This window comes from Chiloscyllium plagiosum, unplaced genomic scaffold (assembly GCF_037043375.1).
Source record: "Chiloscyllium plagiosum isolate Xiang-an unplaced genomic scaffold, Cpla_swu_hap1 HiC_scaffold_5, whole genome shotgun sequence".
Taxonomy (NCBI): domain Eukaryota; kingdom Metazoa; phylum Chordata; class Chondrichthyes; order Orectolobiformes; family Hemiscylliidae; genus Chiloscyllium; species Chiloscyllium plagiosum.
Genome location: NW_028270143.1, coordinates 64,928,398 through 64,941,665, shown reverse-complemented (window position 1 = coordinate 64,941,665; position 13,268 = coordinate 64,928,398).

Below are 13,268 nucleotides of genomic sequence, written 5' to 3'. Positions count from 1 at the left end.
TAGTAGCCCATTGGCTATTGACTACTACTTGAAAGATAGCCCGTTTATTCCTACTCTTTATTTCTTGTCTGCCAACAAGTTTTCTATCCATCTCAATATACTAGCCCCATTCTGATGCACTTTAATTTTAAAGTTAAAAATCACAAAACACCAGGTTATAGTCCAACAGGTTTATTTGGAAGTAGAAGCATTTGGAGCACTGCTCCTTCATCAGGTAACTAGTGGGGCAGGATCATAGCACACAGAATTTATAGTAAAGGCTCAAAGTGTCATACAACTGATATGATATATTGAACAAACCTAGATTGATGTTAGAATGGGTTGCAGGTTTCAATTCATTAATATGTAAATCCCAGAATTTATTTCAAGTCATGTTCCTGAGATAACTTAAGGTTTTATAAAAAGACGGTGACATATCAGTTCAGACAATGCATTAAATGCTAATCTCTTACATGGGATCTGATTGAAAGCTTTCTGAAAGTTCAAATGAACCACATCCGCTGGCTCCCCTTGAAAAACTCTATTTGTTGCATCCTCAAAAAGTATCTTTTTATTCATTTGTGGGTTGTGGGTGTTGCTGGTTGGCCAGCATTTATTGCCTGTCTCTAGTTAACCTTGAGAAGGTGGTAGTGAGCTGCCTTCTTGAACTGCTGCAGTCCACTTGCTGTGGGTTGACCCACAATGCTAGCAGAGAGGGAATTCCAGGAGTTTGATTCAGCAATAGTGAATGAATGGTGATATCATTCCGAGACAGCATGGTGAGTGGCCGAGAGAGGAACTTGAAGGTGGTGGTGTTCCCATTTATCTGCTGTCCTTTTTCTTCTATTTGGAAGTGGTTGTGGGATTGAAAGTTGTTGTCTGAGGATCTTTGGTGAATTTCTGCAGAGCATCTTGTAGATAGTTCACACTGCTGCTATTGAGCATGGGCTGTGGAGGGAGTGGATACTTGTGGAAGTGGTGCCAATCAAGCGGGCTGCTTTGTCCTGGACAGTGTCAAGCTTTTTGAGTGTTTTTGGGGCTGCACTCATACAGGTGAATGGGGAGCATTTCATCACATTTCTGACTTGTGCCTTGTAAATGTTGGATTGGCTTTGGACATTCAGGAGGTGTGTTACCACAGTATTCTCAGCCTCTGACCTGATCTTATTGCCATTGTGTTTATGTGGTCTCCCCAGGTGAGTTTCAGGTCAATGATAACCCGTGTATGTTAATAGTGGAGGATTCAGTGATGGTAATACTGTTGAATGTTAAGGGGTGGTGGTTAGATTGTCTATTATTGGTGACGGTCATAGCCTGGCAATTGTGTGGCACAAATATTACTTGCCACTTGTCAGCCAAACTTGGATCTTGTCCAGATCTTGTTGCATTTGGACACGGACTGCTTCAGTGTCTGAGGTGCTGAACATTATGGAATCATTGACAAACATCCCCACTTCTGACCTTATAATGGAGGGAGGATCATTGATGAAGCAGCTGAAGATTGTTGGTCCGATGACACTACCCTGAGGAACTGCTGCAGAGATGTCCTGAAGCTGAGATGACTGAATTCCAACAACAACGACCATCTACCTATTCCCACCACTAGAAATTTTGCCCCCTGATTCCCATTGTTTCTAGTTTTGCAGGGGTCTTTGATGCCACACCCGGTCAAATGTAGCCTTGATATCAAGGGCTGTCACTCTCACCTCACCACTGGAATTCAGCTCTTCTGTCCATGTTTGAACCAAGGCTGTAATGAGGTCAGGAGCTGAGTGGTCCTGGCAGACCCCAAACTGGGCGTCATTGAGTAAGTTATTGCTGAGCAGGTGCTGTTTGATAGCACTATTAATGACCCCTTCTATCACTTTACGGATGATCGAGAGTAGACAGCTTGGGGAAGTAACTGCCCTGTTTGGATTTATCCTACTTTTTATGTATAGGACATAACTGGGCAATTTTCCACATTGTCGGAGAGATGCCAGTGTTGTAATTGTATTGGACCAGCTTGCCTGAGGAGCAGCAAGTTCTGGAACAGAAGTCTTATGTATAATTGCTAGAATGTTATCAGGGCTCCTAGACTTTGCAGTATCCAGCATCTCCAACTGTTTCTTGATATCACGTGAAGTGAGTCAAATTGGCTGAAAATTCGTATCCGTAATGCTGGGGACCAGTGGAGAAGGCCAAGATGGATCATCCACTCCGCACTTCTGGCTGAAGATTACTGCACACCCTTCAGCCTTATCTTTTGCATTGATGTGCTGGGCTTTTCCTTCATTCAAGACGCGGATATTTGTGGAGCCTTCTCCTCCAGTGAGTTGTTTAATCATCCAACACTATTCATGACTGGATGTGGCAGCACTACAACGATTCGATCTGACCTGTTGGTTATGGAATCACTTAGCTCTGTTTATCACTTGTTGCTTGCACTGTTTGACATGCAAGAGGTTCTGCTGGATAGATTCACCAGGTTGATACATCATTCACAGGTATGCCTGGTGCTACACCTGGCATACTCTCCTGCACTCTCTATTGAACCAGGGTGATCCCCTTATGTTGAGTGGGGGATATACTGGGCCATGATGTTACAGATTGTGTTGGAGCACAGTTCTGCTGCTGTTGATGGCCCACAGTGCCTCATGAATGTCCAGTCTTGAGTGGCTAGATCTGTTCGCCCAATTTAGCATGGTGATAGTGCCACACAACACGATGGAGGTTATTTTCAATGTGCAGGTGGGACCTTGTCTCTACAAGGACTATGCAGATTTCACTCTTACCAACAGTGTCATGGACAGATGCATCTGCAGATGGCAGATCAGTAAGAATGAGCTCAAGTTTTTCCCTCTTGTTTGGTTCCCTCACCACCTGCCACAGACCAGTCTAGCAGTTATGTCTTTTAGAACCCGACCAGCTCAATCAGTAGTACTGCTGCTGTGTCACCCTTCGTGATGGACACTGGAATTTCCCACCCAGACTGCATTTTGTGCCCTTGCCATCCTCAGTGTTTCCTCCAAATTTTGTTCAACATGCAGAAGTACTGATTTATTAGCTGAGGGAAGATGGTATATGGTAATCAGCAGGAGGTTTCCTTGTCCATGTTTAGCACGAAACCATGGGACTTCATGGGGTCTAGAATCAGTGCTGAGGACACAGGGTAACTCCCTCCTGACTGTATAACACTATGCTGCCACCTCTGCTAGGTCTGTCCTGCCAATGGGACAGGACATATCCAGGGATGGCGATGGCATTTTCTGGGATATCGTCTGTAAGGTATGACTAGTCGTGAGGCAGTTCTCCCAAATTTGGCACTAGGCCCCAGATGTTAGTAAGGAGGACTTTGCAGGGTTGACAGGGCTGTTTCTGCTGCTGTCTTTTCCATACCTAGGTTGATGCCAGATGATCCATCTGCTTTCATTTCTTTTGAGACTTTATAACGATTGCTATGGCATCTCAGAGGGCAATTGAGCGTCAACCACATTGCTGTGGGTCTGGAGTCATATGTAGCACAGACCAGGTGAGGATGCCAGATTTCCTTCCTTGAAGCACATTAGTGAACCAGATGGGTTTTTCCAACAATTGACAATGATTTCATGATCATCAGTAGATTCTTAATTCCAGGTTTTGTTTTAGAATTGAACTCAAATTTCACCAACTGCTGTGGTGGGATTTGAACTCAGGTCCTTGGGATATTACCTGGGTCTCTGGATTAATAGCCAAGCAATAATACCATTAGGCCATCGTCTTTCCCATCCAGTGGATTTGTCAAGAATGATTTTCCTTTGCTGAATCTGATACTATCATTGTTTTCCAATTGCTCTGCGATTAAATATTTAAAATGCACTCCAGCATTTCCCCCAGTACCAATGTCAGGCTCAACAGTCCATAATTCCTTTTTTCTGATAACCTCTTATTTTAGATAGTGGAGTTACATTAGTTACCCTCCATAAATTTCTACTGCCAGACCTAAGGAAACCATGTAAATGGGCTCTGAGATCCCATACAAGCATATGAACAAATGAATTAAGAGCAGGAATATATTGTTCTGCTCTGCTGTTCAATCTAGTCTTGGTCTGATTGTGGCATCAACTTCTCATGCCTGTGTACAACCAATAAAACTCCCTTGTTTGTCAAGTTTATCTACACTTTCCAAATTCATGCCAATTATCATGCACACATTAGTCTTCCCGAAGTGCATCATTTCATACAATACCACTTTGAACTCCATCTATCATGTTTCTTTTCCCATTACATCATTTTGTTACTAAGGAACTCTAACTATCTTTACTCTGCTCCAACACTTTGCCTCTCCAAATGTATAGCCCTCCAAGGAATTGTTAGGAGATCAGATGTGTCTTACATGAAGAAGAAACAAAACTACGGCTCGAGAACATTCCCTCAAGCTCAAGAGATTTGTGATGGGGAAAGGGAGGAAGTACAGGTTGAAAATGGAATAAATTGTTACTTGTTCATGTAGAGTAAGGGTACTTGCAAATTTTCTCTACGTATAGGCTGTGAATGGATGTAAAAGGAACTAGGTCAATGCTTGAACCTGCTAATATTTTTGGATGGCACTTCTGCAAAGCAGCAGTTTGTCTCCAGTTGGGAGGGGAAGTGCAAATTCCAGCCTTCAGTCTATATGACGATATTTAGTTGTTTCTTCCTTTGGAACTTACAGAGTTTTGAGAATACCTGTGAAAGCAAAATTTTGCATGGAGGAAATAGAAGGTTGAAAAGAAACAAGAAACCAAATGAAGATTCTTAAAAGGAGCTATCTCTACAAATATGTGGATAGTTATTCAACAGGATTTTCTGTATTTTGCAACATTTTCTCAGCATTCTAAATAAGTGGCACATATTCTGGATAGTTCGACATAGATGGTGGATTTGATTAACTAATGGTCTTTACATTATTTGTGTGGTTTATTATTATTTCCCCTTTACAAAGTTGGCCAGTTAATACAGTATTATTTTGTACTTAGAAATCATCACAACTGAGACTAGATCTAACATAACCTAACTTCCATTTGCTTCAAGTCGGCATCATGGCATCACCTAACTTGTATTTGCTTCTAGTATGCATCACAGCATAAAAATCAGCAGACAGAATAGTCAGCTTAGAAGAGAAAATGAGGTCTGCAGATGCTGGAGATCAGAGATGGAAATGTGTTGCTGGAGAAGCGCAGCAGGTCAGGCAGCATCTAGGGAACAGGAGAATCGACGTTTCGGGCATTAGCCATTCCTGAAGAAGGGCTAATGCCCGAAACGTCGATTCTCCTGTTCCCTAGAATAGTCAGCTTATCCAACAGTGGTATAAAAGTAGTGTTTTGAATAATGCAATTCCAGTTACATTTTCTAAGATTAAAGTAGTTGACTGCCATCCCATCACAAGCTCAGTTTCCTAGCCATTAACTCTATCCCTCTTCCTGTCAACTGTCAGAAGCTGATCAGGCCTTTTCCAAATTTAGTGTCACTTTTGATCTCAAGATGAGCCTCTAACCACAAACCGCACCAGCACAATAAGACCTTATGATGTAGGGGCAATTCAGCCCATCAAGTCAGCTCTGCCTTTCAGTGAGTCCATGGCTGATCTGGCAAGCCCCAAATCCACTTTCCAACCTTTTTCCTGTAACCTTTGATTCCCTTAATGACTAAAACTCTGTCTATCTCAACCTTGAATTTATTTCACAACTGAACCTTGACAGCTCTCTGTGGTAAAGAATTCCACAGATTCACTCTGAAAGAAGAACTTCCTCCACATGTCTGGCTTAAGTGGCCAACCACTGATTCTGAGACTATGCCTCTGGTCCTAGCGTCTCTGACACTGGGAGACAAGCTTTCCACATCAACCATGGTAAGTCGCTTAAGAATTTTATTTCAGTACAGTCTTGTCTCATTCTTCTGAACTCCAATAAATACAACCTTCCCACAAGAGAATCTTTTCAGAGCCAGTGTCAACTGAGTAAACCTGGCTGACAGTTCTAAAGAAATCATACAGGACTCAAAACATTAACTCTCCTTTTCTCTCCACAGATGCTATCAGACCTGCAAAGTTTCTCCAGCATTCTCTGTGTTTGTTTCAGAGGAAGGGTCACATGACTTTAAACATTAACTCCAATTTCTCTCCACAGATGCTGCCATATATGCTGAGCTTTTCCAGCAATTTCTGTTTTTCTTTGAGAAAGATGGTTGGACTTGTTGGACACCACTCATCTTAGTTCAAAGGCATTGCATCATGAGTTTCCTAGCCTACTATCTTAGGCTCCCTCCCCTCAGGTATTTCATCAATGACCTGTTCTCCAATTCAACGCCAAATGAAGGGTGTTACCTAATGATTTCACAATGCTCAAAAACATTCACAACTACTCAGATACTGAAGCAAAATGTGTACATATGCAACAGAGGTGGTAAACATTCAGGCTTAGACTGATTTGGAGATGCCAGTGTTGGACTGGTGTGTACAAAGTTAAAAATCACACAACACCAGGTTATAGTCCAACAGGTTTAATTGGAAACACTAGCTTTTGGAGCACTGCTCCTTCATCAGAACAACCATTTGATGAAGGAACAGCACTCCGAACACTAGTGCTTCGAATTAAACATGTTGGACTATAACCTGGTGTTGTGTGATTTTTAGGCTTAGACTGATAAGTGACAAGTAATGCCATATCAGTGCCAGGTAATTGCCATCTCTAATAAGAGCATCTAATCATTCCCTTGATATGCAATGGCATTATCATAACTGAATCCTTCACTATCGTCATCATAAGGGTAGCCATTGAACAGAAATTCAACTGGATCAACCATATAAGTACTGTGATCATGTCAGCAGGACATAGGCTAGGGATTCTGTAATGAACAATTCACCTCCTGATCCTCCACACAGCAGAAATTGTCTATCATATTAATTCACACTATTTACTTTCCAGCCATGTTCTTGTTGATTGACTGACCTGGGATCCTGGTTAGGTAAGACCCAATTTTAAAACACTCATCCATTTTTTAAATGCCTCTATAGCTTTGTACCTGTCAAACTTTGCAATTTTCTCTCACTCCATATCCCACAGAGATATCCACACTCCTCTGAAACCTAGCCTCTTGAGGGTGATGTAATGACATGTGCAAGTGATACTATAGCTGATGAAGTTACTCTGACATAGGAAAGGAATAGACCAGAGAGAGCCATTTGAGTTGCAGGACTTAGATGGAGTCATAGAGTCATAGCAGACCAGGTTCAATTCCCGTCTTGGGCGACTGCCTGTTTGGAGTTTGCACAATCTCCCCATGTCTACGTGGGTTTCCTCCGGGTGCTCCGGTTTCCTCCCACAATCCAAAGATATGCAGGCCAGGTGAATTGGCCATGCTAATAAATTGCCCATAGTGTTAGGTGCATTAGTCAGGGGTAAATGTGCCGCAGGGGAATGGGTCTGGCTGGGTAACTCTTCAGAGGGCCAGTGTGGACTTGTAGGGCCAAAGGGCCTCATTCCATACTGTAGGGAATCTAATCTAATATTCATGGAACATTATAGTGCTGGAGACAGGACAGAGCTTTGCGCTAGTGTAAGGATAAACTAGGAACGCCCTTGACCAAGAAGGTAGCAGTCTCAGTGTATGAGTGTTGATTCCTCGTGTCCACAGATGCAAGATAGCAAGTATAAAACCATTGTGACAGCAAGGGAGACTGCAAAATTGTCAAATTGCAGTCAGATCACAGTGCACAAGGAAGGTGCCGGCATAAAGAGGAAAGTCACTGAAGGAAAAAGAACAGAACCTCAGAAGAACTTGATAACAAAGCAGCAGAACCGGAAGACATTGGAGAACAAATAGTTAGTTGAATGGCTCCAAGCAAAGGAAGAAAATGCTCAAATACTTGGTCAGGTCAGTCACGCAGTAATTGTTTGCAAGGGCAGCTTCATTTGAGACATGGGTATTGTCACAGCAACTTGAAAATGCTGAGGAGCCCAGAACAAGGGCAGAGGTTGGAGCTTTTGGAATCACAGTTTCAAAGATGTAAGATGACATCAGGGTTGTATGCAAAGCAACAAAGGCATCAGGCCAATACATTTCTGTATATAATCGGCCTATGGCAAACTATATCCTCATGAGATAATGTATAAGAAAGAAATAGTGACTTTGATGATTTAATCAAGGTGTTCAATGGATACGCTCTAGTCCAAAGCAAAATCTGATCATAGAAAGAGCAAGGTTTAATCAGCAAAATCAGTAAATGGGGGATTGATTGAAGCATTTATAACAGATTTATACAGATTAGCAGATGCTGCATAAATGGAGCATTAAAGGATAAGTTGACAAGAGATTCCATTATTGTAGCTGTCAAAGATGAAAAGTTGTCTGATTTTCTTCAGGCAAAAGAGGAGCTCACACTTAGAGCATGTGATTCAATATGCTGCTCAGGTGTAGCTCAAGGACCGGGATCAGTCTATTCTTGAAGCAAACACCGGGGATCCTTTTAATTCAGTCAAATGAATAGGCCTCAAGATGGCATCATCACCATCTTGAAAGCCTGCCAAAATATCAAAGAGCTGGAAACAATTTCATTGTCCATGTTCGGCTGCACAAGGTGTGGTTCATTTCAATAAGTGCGACCAGTAGGGGGAGCTGAGTGTTATCAACATGGAAGCATGGAAAACTTATAAGAGATACTGCAAATCAGCAGCAACAATATCACCACAGATATGGAAAAGTCCTTCTAAGGGAATCATTTCTTACAAAGGGTAATAATTTTTAAAGCAAAATATCTAATAAATCAATAATGAAGATCAACAAAGTAAGCCAATATTCTTTAGGGTTGTCAAACAGAGCCAGTAGTGTTTCAGGATGATCACCTTTCAAGTGAAAGGATTTGATACTGAATTTAAACTCGAAACAAGGATAACTGTTTCAGTACTGGCTGATAGCTTCCCCAAATTAAAATCAGTGAATTTTCAGCCTGCGAGCATCAAACTGCAGATATACATCTCCAGGTGTGTGGTCAAAATACCAGTACATCCAGTCATCAAGGGCAGGAGGTTCATGAGGCTCTACTCTTATTGAAGAATGAAAATACATCAGTGCTAGGTAAAAACACATACATTCAACCTGGGTCTGATGAGAGTGGATAATGTGCTCCAGTAGAAAAGAATGTTGGCAAGAATTTACAAGGTAATTCAGAAGCGTGGACAAATTAAAACAGAAGTATTACATTACTCCGCAAAAAGGCACTTAGCCCATCTGTCTATATACTTGAACGAAAGTACTTCATTCACCTTTTCAACAAATGAAAACACAGTTACGCTGCATTTTAAAAATTGGGATCATATCACCAATAACAGAAACAACTAAACAATGGTGGTCAGGACAGGTAATATTTCCCAAACTCAATGGACAAGTAAGATTGTTTTTGGGTTTCACTCAACTGAATAAAGGGATATAAAGAGAATTTCATCCAATTTCATTAGTAAACAACAGTTTGGCCGAATTATCCAGAAGTAAATATTTTACTAAATTAGATGCAAACAGTAAATTTTAGTAAATACACCGAGATGAGTCAAGATTGTTGATTACATTCATCACACCATTTGGACAAATCTGTTTCATTTTGTCTCCCTATCCAAATGAAATCCACTCTGAAATCTTCCAGATATGAAGGTCAAGGATTCTTGAAGGCAGACAAGTTACCTAACATATGGAAGATAACCTAGTACAGGATCAGGTTAAAGAAGAGCATTATCACAGGATCAGAGAAGTTTTAAGATAATTACAAAGTGCAGGCCTTACATTCAAGGAGAAGGACAGATGAAAATCAATGGTCTGTTACAAATAATACAAGACGATCATATCACAGTGGATCCTAGAAAGATGAGTGCCATAAGTAAATTTTAGCAAGTAAAATGGAAAATGATGTGTACTCTCCTTTGGAATAATGAATCAATTGGGAAGGTTCATTCTTAACCTAACAGTCCCTTTTAACCTTGAAGAAAGCTTTTAAAAAAAAGGCCAAAATAGAATTGGAGCCAGGCATGCGCAGCAGCTTTTCAGAAAATTAATGAGAAGCTACTCTCCTCAGGCATATTAGCTCACTGTAACCCAGGTGCATTTATTGTGTAGCTGCTGATGCCAAAATGCCAACAGCATTAGGTGTAATTGTCATTCAGGTGCAGAATGATAGAATTAAGAAGCCCATAAACTTCACATCAAGACCATTGACTGAAACTGAACAGAGATATGCTAAGTTTGAAAAGGAAGCATTGGCTGTTACATGGGAAAATGGAAGTTGCAGGTTAGCTCTTGAGTTTGAAGTTCCAATTTGAAAGAGTTCATAAACCAGTCACGTTACTTATAACCCAGGAAATTACAAAAATAGTGCCATTATGAATAGATTTATTCAAGTTTAGACTGATGGGGTAGAATTATGTGATAGTCCACAACCGAGGTAAGGTACAGATTATGGCTGATCTACTAAGTAGTGCAATAGTGGATCAGGCTGTTAAAGAAGACTTAATCCTCATTGAAGAAGTGGAATCATAATCTACTGCAGTTACCAGAACATTATCAGGCATTAAGGCTGATTTGGAGTAGTTCATGCTGCTTAAACCAGATGAGGAACAAAAAAAGGTCAGAAAACTCTGCCTGGAAGGGACATCCAGATACTGTCCAGTGGATCCAGTTTTTCAGAAGGGATCATGTACAGATACAACATTTTACTGTTGCAGAAGACCCATGAATGTATGACCACAGACTTCTTATCCCAAAGTCTGTAAGTGTTAGCCTAGTAAAGAAGGAGCAGCCTCAATTAGTGTCTGTGTAGACAGCTGATGTTAAGAGATGCAAGTTAGCAGATATTAAATCATTGAGCAAGTTTCATGTTAATTGGAATGACCTGTAATGGCTGTGTATTCAGTTGAATGAGAGAGTCATTGAGATGTACAATATGGCAGTATGGTCCAACTCATCCATGCTGACCAGATATCCTAAATCAATCAAGTTCTATTTGCCAGCACTTGGCCCATATCCCTCTAAACCCTTCCTATTCATATACCCATTCATATGCCTTTTAAATGAAGCAATTGTACCAGCCTCCAACACTTTGTCTGGCAGCTCATTCCATATATGCACCACCCTCTGTGTGAAAATATTGCCCCTTAGGTCCCTTTTAAATCTTCTCTCACTCTAAACCTATGCCCTCAAGTTCTGTACTCCCCTCCCTGCCCCAGGGAAAGACCCTGTATATTTCCCCTATCCATGCCCATAACTGGATTTATAAACCTCTATAAGGTCACCCCTCAGTCTCTGACATCCAGGGAAAACAGCCCCAACCCATTCAGCTTCTCCCTGTAGCTGAAACCCTCAAACCCTGGCAATATCCTTGTAATTTTTTTTCTGAACACTTTCAAAATTGACAACATCCTTTCCATTGGAGGGAAACCAGAATTGCACACAATATTCCAAAAGTGGCCGAACCAATGTCCTCTACAGCCAGAACATGACCTCCCAAATCCTATAGGAGAAAGTGAGGACTGCAGATGCTGGAGATCAGAGCTGAAAATGTGTTGCTGGAAAAGCGCAGCAAATCCTATACTCGATACTTCGACCAATGAAGGAAAGCATATCAAGCGCCTTTTTCTCTATTCTATCTACCTGTGACTCCACTTTCAAGAACCTACTTCAAGGTCTTTTTGTTCAGCAACATTCCCCAAGACCTTACCATTAAGTGTATAAGTCCTGCCCTGATTTGCTGTTTCAAAATGTAGCACCTCACATTTATCTAAATTAAACTCCATCTGCCACTCCTTGGCCCATTGGCCCATCTGATCAAGATCCTATCATACTCTGAGGTAACCTTCTTCACTATCCACTACACCTCCAATTTTGGTGTCATCTGCAAACTTACTAATTATACCCCCAAGTTCACATCCAAATCATTTATATCAATGATGAAAAACAGTGGACCCAGCACCAGTCCTGGTGATACACCACTGGTCACAGGCCTCCAGTCTGAAAAGCAACCTCCTCCCCCCCACCACTCTATGTATCCAAATGGTTAGTTCTCCCTGTATTCCATGTGATCTAACCTTGCCAACCTGTCTACCATGAGTAATCTTGTCGAATGCCTCACATATAGATCACATCCACCAGTTTGCCCTCATCAATCCTCTTTATTACTTCTTCAAAAAACTCAATCATGTTAGAGGGACAATATTTCCCATGCACAAAGCTGTATTGACTACGCCTAATCAGTTCTTACCTATTCAAATCCTTGTAAATCCTGTCCCTCAGGACTCCCTCCAATAACTTGCCCACTACTGATGTCAGGCTCACTGGTCTATAGTTCCCTGACTTTTTCCTCCCACCATTCTTAAATAATGGCACCACATTAGTTATCCTCCAGCCTTTCGGCACCTCACCTGTGACTATTAATGATCCAAATATCTCAGCAAGGTGCCCAGCAATCACTTCCCTAGTTTCCCACAGAGTTTCAGAGTATACCTGATACATCCTGAGGATTTATCCACTTTTATGTGTTTTAAGACATCCAGCACCTCCTCCTCTGTAATATAAACATTTTCAAGATGTCATCATCTATTTCCCCACATTCTATATCTTCCATGTCTTTCTCTCCAGTAAACATTGATGCAAAATACTCATTTAATATCTGCCCCATCTCTTGCAGTTCCACACAAAGGCCGCCTTGCTGATCTTTGAGGGGTCCTATTCTCTCCTTAGTTCCCCTTGATGTATTTATAAAATCCCTTTGGATCTTCCTTAACCCTGTTTGCCAAAGCTATCTCATGTCCCATTTTTGCCCTTCTGATTTACCCCTTAAGTATACTCCTACTGCTTTTATACTCTTCTAAGGATTCACTCGATCTGTCCTGTCTATATCTGACATATGTTTCCTTCTTTTTCTTAACCAAAGCCTCAATTTCTCTCGTCATCCAATATTCCTTACACTTACTAGTCTTGCCTTTCGCCCTAACAGGAACGTACTGTCTCTGCACTCTTGTCATCTCATTTTTGAAGGCTTCTCATTTCCAAGCCATCCCTTTACCTGCAAACATCCGTTCTCAATTCACTTTTCACTTTTGAAAACAGGAAGAGCTACATCTCTGTAATTGCTGTGATATCCCAGTCCCATGCCCTGAGTTTATCTGTATTGAAGAAATTCCTGGATTCAAACCTTGAGCATTGACCAACTATATTACATGATACAATAGGGATCACACTGTTACTTTGAATGGTTGGGTGCATCTCTAACGTGCTTCCGATTGCCATGGATCTATAGAGTACAAAAGATG